At 45.7% G+C, this 7910-nt stretch overlaps 1 pseudogene; it reads left to right on the plus strand.

Annotated features, from left to right (window-relative positions):
• The first annotated feature begins 5405 nt into the window (after window positions 1-5405).
• Window positions 5406-5524, plus strand: LOC122365150 (annotated as a pseudogene).
• The last annotated feature ends 2386 nt before the right edge of the window (window positions 5525-7910 follow it).

A 7910-nucleotide genomic window follows, 5' to 3' on the forward strand; every position in this document is an offset into this window, starting at 1 on the left:
GGCGGAACCTACCACCTGATCGGGTGGTGCAGCCGTTTCGCCTTCCACCTGAGCTCTCGGAAATTTACCAACCGATTCTGAAAATTCAAAGAGCATTCGATAGCCCCACCAGGGAACTACCTTGTTACCAGGCTTCGTTGACCTAGGTGCAACCCATGACGTCACAAGTCAGGTCAAAGGTCGCATTTTTTCACCGATTTAGTCTAAGGAATGCGTTACAGTCAGTTAACACTTAACACATCAAATAAAAGGCATGCTATCGAAAAACATCGATGGAGCGTTGGTTGTCTAATACATATGTTGCCTAAAGAGGTCACTGATGCCAGGTCAGGTCACAGAGATCAGGTCACTAAGGGTCACAATATGAACCCAACTATGCTAGGGTCGTGTGATACATGTTTTATGGCCAATTTTTTCAATGGTGTGGGCTAGAAAGCCATTGGGGCCAGTTTAGATTACATTCTGGTGGAGGTCAGGCCAAGGTCAGGTCAAAGAAGGTTAAATTTCAAAGTTGATATTTTGCATAAAAGGGCCAAGGGGTTTTTTGTGACTATTTGTGACTATTCGATGCAGCTCACCACAGGATATCCAATGGTGGTCTTTGGCTTGCTCTGTGTGTTCTGTGACGGCTAAAAATTGAATTTGAAAATTTTACGTAACAAATTAAGAGTAGATTTTTTTTTTGCCATAAGTTTGCTAAAAATGGAGCTATCGAGTTTAAGTTTGGCATATCTAGAGCAGATAGTTCTATAAGATATATTCCAGTTTTAATTTTGAAAGCTGTTGGTATTTTCGGGTTGTTATACTTCTATAGTATTGATGGTCAAAATCAATTTTTGATTAGAAATAAGAGTTAGCAGTTTGGTAGCGCTGTTTATTTTACATCTTTTTGATCTTGAATATTTTTCGTCATCTTCAAAACTGTAAGCGTGACAACTGTTCCTGCTAAACCTTTTATTTGGGTCGAAAATGACAGAAAATGACATCACTCTGACGTCATTTGTGACTACCTTTCATAAGAGCTCTGGAAAAATTTGGTCACAAGGTGTAAAAATGATGCCCGGAGGGGTCTTGAAAGTTTGGTGGCGACATTTGCTATACTTTAGGAGATATCGACTTTTGAAAGGAGAGAGGGGGCCGTTTCGCGCCGCCCTCCCCCCCCCCCCCCTCAACGGGGCTCGAGGCTTTCAGTTGCTGCTCTCACAGAACTCTTGGTTATATTACAACATAGTGGAATTGCAAGTGGCAGCATAAGCTTCCTGCCAGCCCCGGACCAGAGTTTAAACATGCAGGCTGAATTTTAACATTTAACTTTTGAATTTTTAAACCTTCGAGCTTTTTAGAAGTTGTATGAGCTGTTCAGCTCCTTTTTCGGTCCATCACAGCGGGCTTGTATGTCATTTGTCAACCAAAATCGAATTAAAAACTTTTTATTTGGTCTGGTTTTCTCGCCAACTTCTTAACCGAATCCTTTAGTAGCTTTTGATTGGGCACTGCCCGCGTTGTCTGTCTAGCTTTTCGTGTCATAGACACTGTCTATGACACGAAAATAGGCTGCTGACATCGTTTGCCGCGGTTGGATAATACCAATCCACGTCCCAGTGGCTGCTCGATCGCGCTTTCCCTGGCTCACCTCTCCCACCATGCTAGACTTTGCTCGGCACAGCCGTCGCCTCAGTGCCTCGGGCGGTGACCCGTTCAAAGGGGCTCACAATTCGTATGGTGCCGTGGCTCTCAAACCAATAGAGAACAGTGAAACGCACAGGCTCACTTTCCATACAAGGCGAACGGCTGATTCTGGCGCCGGGGCTTCATTCATGCTAAGGCGCCCAATCACAGCGCCGCATTTCAGTTAGTGTCGGGCGCAAAAGCTACTATGCTCCGCCCCTCTATCACGTGACCCTGCCTTCACGTGGCCTCAGTCACGTGGTGTTTCCACTTCTTGGCGCATGGCGGCGCTAGTCTCGCAGGGGCGGTGGTAGCTTGCTCCCCCGCCGTCCGGGGGTGATGGGTAGCAACTGCTGGTGACTGTACGAACGCCCCTTCGCTGTTCCGCCCCTGGTGGAGCTAGCGCGTCGCAGAAAAAAAAAACGGGCGTGTGCGCCGTTACGAGACGAAGAGATTGGTACCCAATTTTAAGATCGTCGGTCAACCAGTGACCTCTGAGGTCAGGTCAAGTGTCCTAAGGTACGGTTCCGTTTTTGGTGAATAACTTTGCAAAAAAACGGCCGCTGAGCCGCGATTTTGGCAGCATCGTGCTTGCCTCGCTCAGTCGCGTCGAATTAGATACCGTTTGTTTGGGTGAGGTCACCTTAGGGTGTTGACCCCGGGTCACGGTCAGCTCAGCGCCCCAACGTCACGAAGTTGGTCGAAGGAGGTCATGACCCATCTCCTTCGATTCGCAAGCCTCCCCGAGTCCATGGGTGGCTTTCCCGAATCGCTGGATCAATTTGATCGGAAGTTATTGACAAAAAATTAATATGAGCCTAATGACGTCATAAATGACGTCAGGCAAGGTCAACATTGCAAAAGAGACGCATCGAGCTTTACAACGAGTGCATGAAATCACGATTCTTTGTAGTTAAGATAGTTGGAGGTCTTTTCATTTTTCCCCATCGCCTTGTAATTGTGAGGTCACGAAAAAAACCTGACCTCATATGACCTTAACCCGCGCCCGGCTGGGGGTCCTGGATTTCCACGCCCTGCTGGGGGGGGGGGGGTGTTTGAACACCCCCCCCTTGTAACTCGGCTCCTGGGCCACGTAGCGATACGCAGAAGGCGGCGTTCGAAAGAACGTCAAAAATAATGACGAAATCACTTCGGTCAATTTTTTGGTCAGATCAAAGGTCAGGTCACCAGAGGTCATTGAAGGCAAAATTTCGCCGATTTCCAGGTAGAATGTCGAAAATTTCCAAGAAGCCAACGCATAACTCGGGAACCAATAGAGCTACAGCGCAGCGGAAAAGCGCATTCGATAGCCCTATTAACGCCCTTTCTGAGTAATTCTCTCAGATTTGACCTACCGTCAACGGTTTTGCCTGCAGGGGGCAAAAACTGCAAAAATAGCCGATTTTTTTCGGAAACAGTTTTTCTGCAATAACTTTTGACCCAAGCCTTGTACGAGCTTACTTTTACCAGCATCGTGTTCCTCTCGTCAAGACGCATCGAATGAACTATAACCTGACCTTGAAAGGTCAACTTGAAAATTTGACCTCAGGTCAAGGTCATGACCTGACCGGAAAGGGTCATGTTGCATATCAGTCGATCCGTATCGTCGAGCTGAACACATCTAAGGCGTTTTCATCGCTCTAGCATGCCTCTATCAAAAGTTATTTGCGAAAAACTGTTAGATACCATTCGTGACCTAAGATGACCTCAGGGCATAAATGAGGGTCACGGACACCATTTTCATATTCCATGTGTCTAAACCACTTGTAATTTGGTGTTTGGGAGTGTTTATAATGTCTTTCGTCCAAAAGAGGCGCATTTCAATTTTCTCCCATTGACTTATAATGGGGAGGTCGCAAAATTGACCTGACCTTAGGTCATCGATATCAAAATTCTGAGATATACATTTTGTACATGCTATTACTCTTAGCAATCGCTGAAAGTTTCAAAGCGATCAGTCACTCGGTGTAGCTATGACAGACATTGAAACTTTTTATGAGGTGAGGTCACTTCAAGTGACCTGGTGACCTGACCTTGAATGACCTTGGTCTGAAATTTTCACAACATGTGTAGAATTGATGTATGATAAGGTGTACCAAAAACGGCGGCGCGGAGCGCCGCCGTTTTTGAGATATTTGCGAAAAACCACAAGGGGGGGTGTTCAAACACCCCCCCCCCAGCAGGGCGCGGGTTAAGGAAAAATCCGAGTGATACAAGTTGAGAAACTCGTAATGGATACTACATCCTGCATGTTTCATATCTCTGTGAATGCTCCTCCGCCAGAGAGGGTGTTGCGAAGTTGCGACGTTTTAATTCGCGGCCCACTGGTCGGGGGGGGGGGACATTCGTAACCCCCCTCCCAATTGTCTGAAATAACTTCCAAATTGCATGACGTATGGACACTAAACGTACAGCAACTTTGGGTGCATCAATTTGACACATTGTATCGAAATATGATCTTCGTAGCTACCATCGGTGGGCCGGAAATGACGTCAGAGTGACGTCATGTTCGGCCGATTTCGACTCAAAACATTGAACCACGGCAATCGCTCCCAAGAGCTTAGTTTTTAAGCTAGATGTTCTTTCTTTGCATGAGAGGACTTAGAATAGACTGTGCTATCAATCTGCTATCTCGGATTTTACAAATGTTGAAAATTTTGAAAATTATTCACATTCCCAGTCTCCGTGTAAAATTTCAATTTCAAAATTTGACCTTTTTACCTGAAAGTGAACTGATCTGAGCAAATTCAACTCAAAATGACCTCGAATGACACAAACGACATCAAATTCGAAATATATAGCCTAAATGGACCATAAAACATATGTCATGTGACCGACGCATGCTATAATATTTCCGTGACCCTTGATGACCTGACCTGACCTTAAAATAAAAGTACAAGTTTGGTACCCTCAGGGTATCTAAAGCATCTGTTCACGAGGGTGTAAACCAACAATTAGCCGGATATGACTTGTAAGACGGCGGTCAAAGCTCAAATTGTTAACAAGCCAAAATCATAATAATTTTTACACTGAACTGTGACGTCACCGGTGACCTCGAGGTCAATGAAATTATGTTTCGTTCGACAGTTTTTCCAGGGCTATCAGAAGCTGTTTGAATTTTGACAATCGGCCCAGTAGTTTCGGAGTTAGTAGGGGGGGGGGGGGGCAATGAAGAGCCCCCTCCCCGCAATAGAGCGCGTTATACGCAGACCCCAGTTTGGCAAAGGTTTGCTTATGACGTCAAAAGTCGGTGACCTGAAATGACCCGAAAATCGCGGTTGGTGTCAAAAGATACGGCTTGAATCAAAATTCAGGCATGCCAAGCTCCATCTCTGTATCACCGTGGCATTCGGAGCTATCGCGAAAAAAAAAACTATGGAGGGCGGTACCCCCCCCCCCCCTCCCCCCGGCCGGTGTGGGGGTAAGTGCCGCTTTTGTCTCGAGATTTGACGGGGATCATTTCTCAGTTGTGACGACTTTCAGCTGCCCTTCTCACTCATGTGTTTGGTGTCATCGTCCTTTACATATTGCTTGCGAGCCATTTGCTTGTTGTAGCCTATCGGTACTTGGCGGTGTTTTTGGTGGTCACATAAGCAATGAGACTGAGCAGCGTCATTACTCAAGCCATCCGCTTGGCCAAAGGCAATGACTGTGGTGTTTGAGGCTTGTCAGTGCCAGAGTTGTGACGTCATCTTTTATGTTACAGATAAAGGAGGTGAAGGTGGACAGTTTCCGTCGGCAACGACAATACCATGCTGAAAATACCGGTTCCCGTCCGATCGCTGAAGTCAAGCAGCATCGCGCCCGGTGAGTACTTGGATGGGTGGCCGCCTGGGAACACCGGGTGTCGTTGTCATTTTCGCTTCTTTAATGGTGGCCACTGAGGCTATTTATCCCTTCACTGTTTATGCTCTTGCAACATGGCCCGTGCCCTGCACACTGTACACGTCTTCTATTTATTAGGACTCGATAAGTTTCTTTTTACATACTGGTTCTAGCTGCATGTCATTCGAAACGGGACTGTAACCATCGAAAACGTTCAACGAAATTGCTTAACGGGGCCGAGACATCGCTATGTTGCCAAAAAGCAGTGATATGTCCTCTCACTTAACCCTCGCCGGACCTATTGGCTTTCTACATACGCGTCGGCTGAGGTGGAGGGGGATGGCAGGTACGAACGCCCCTTCGCTGTTCCGCCCCTGGTGGAGCTAGCGCGTCGCAGAAAAAAAGGGCGTGTGCGCCGTTACGAGACGAAGAGATTGGTACCCAATTTTAAGATCGTCGGTCAACCGATGATCTCTGAGGTCAGGTCAAGTGTCCTAAGGTACGGTTCCGTTTTTGGTGAATAACTTTACAAAAAACGGCCGCTGAGCCGCGATTTTGGCAGCATCGTGCTTGCCTCGCTCAGTCGCGTCGAATTAGATACTTTTTGTTTGGATGAGGTCACCTTAGGCGTTTGACCCCGGGTCACGGTCAGCTCAGCGCCCCAACGTCACGAAGTTGGTCGAAGGAGGTCATGACCCATCTCCTTCGATTCGCAAGCCTCCCTGAGTCCATGGGTGGCTTTCCCGAATCGCTAGATCAATTTGATCGGAAGTTTGGACAAAAAAAATAATATGAGCCTAATAACGTCATAAATGACGTCAGGCAAGGTCAACATTGCAAAAGAGACGCATTGAACCTTACAACGAGTGCATGAAATCACGATTCTTTGTAGTTAAGATAGTTGGAGGTCTTTTCATTTTTCCCCATCGCCTTGTAATTGTGAGGTCACGAAAAAAAACTGACCTCATATGACCTTAAGGAAAAATCCGAGTGGTACAAGTTGCGAAACTCGTAATGGATACTACATCCTGCAAGTTTCATATCTCTGTGAATGCTCCTCCGCCAGAGAGGGTGTTGCGAAGTTGCGACGTTTTAATTCGCGGCCCACTGGTCGGGGGGGGGGCATTCGTAACCCCCCTCCCAATTGTCTGAAATAACTTCCAAATTGCATGACGTATCGACACTAAACGTACAGCAACTTGGGGTGCATCAAGTTGACACATTGTATCGAAATATGATCTTCGTAGCTACCATCGGTGGGCCGGAAATGACGTCAGAGTGACGTCATGTTCGGCCGATTTCGACTCAAAACATTGAACCACGGCAATCGCTCCCAAGAACTTAAGGTAGAGTTAAGGTAGATGGTAAGGTAGATGGTAGATGTTCTTTCTTTGGTAGATTAAAGGTAGATGTTAAGGTAGATGTTCTTTTTTAGGTAGATGTTCTTTCTTTGCATGAGAGGACTTAGAATAGACTGTGCTATCAAACTGCTATCTCGGATTTTACAAATGTTGAAAATTTTGAAAATTATTCACATTCCCAGTCTCCGTATAAAATTTCAACTTCAAAATTTGACCTTTTTTACCTGAAAGTGAACTAATTTGAGCTAAATTCAACTCAAAATGACCTCGAATGACACAAATGAAATCAAATTCGAAATATAGGGGAGAGTGGGGTGGGTTGTATCAGTTTTTACTCCGAGACCCATAACCTCGTAACTATCCGTGATAAACTCATTAGTTCCATACCATCCCCTTCCTTGATTCTTCTGCTTTTTTGTGCAAAGTAACTTTTTCGCTACCTCTACCAGTTTTTCTTCTACGGTCTGCCGAATAGAACAATGTTTTCGATACAACTTGCCCCATGGCTTGGGTGAGTTGTATCACATGGTGGGGTAATTTGTATCACCATTTCACGTTTCAGGGAGTGTTCTTGCTACTGGTTTTGAACATAACAACAACATTAAATGGGGTTAATACAATGTATAGGTATGCTCAAAGGCTTCACTTTTATTAGACCAAACTTAGGTCAATGCAATCCGAACGAAACATCAACAGACTAGACGCAAAAGTGGCCCGTTAAAGGGACACTCCCACCTTAACATTAGTTTTGAGTTGAGATAGCCAAATTGGTGGCCATGGCCTGCAAATACCGGTTTGGGCACTCACAACATCGACAAATGCTTTAATTCGGAGATATGGAATTTCAAACTTGCAGTTTTCGGATTCTAAGGGGCTAGTGCATTGGTATGCCCCCTTAGAATTTGTGACGTCAGCGGAGATCTAACGATTTTTAAATCTTTTACTAAAACGTTTGGTAGCACGCGGTGGTATATGCTGCTTTGCGCGCAACAAATGCCGCACTTTCAAATAAAGTCGCTAGGAACAGCGGAGATCCCAAAAAGTAAACAAAAGTAA

The sequence above is a fragment of the Amphibalanus amphitrite genome, unplaced genomic scaffold, assembly GCF_019059575.1.
Source record: "Amphibalanus amphitrite isolate SeventyFive unplaced genomic scaffold, NRLGWU_Aamphi_draft 000718F_arrow, whole genome shotgun sequence".
Classification (NCBI taxonomy): Eukaryota; Metazoa; Arthropoda; class Thecostraca; order Balanomorpha; family Balanidae; genus Amphibalanus; species Amphibalanus amphitrite.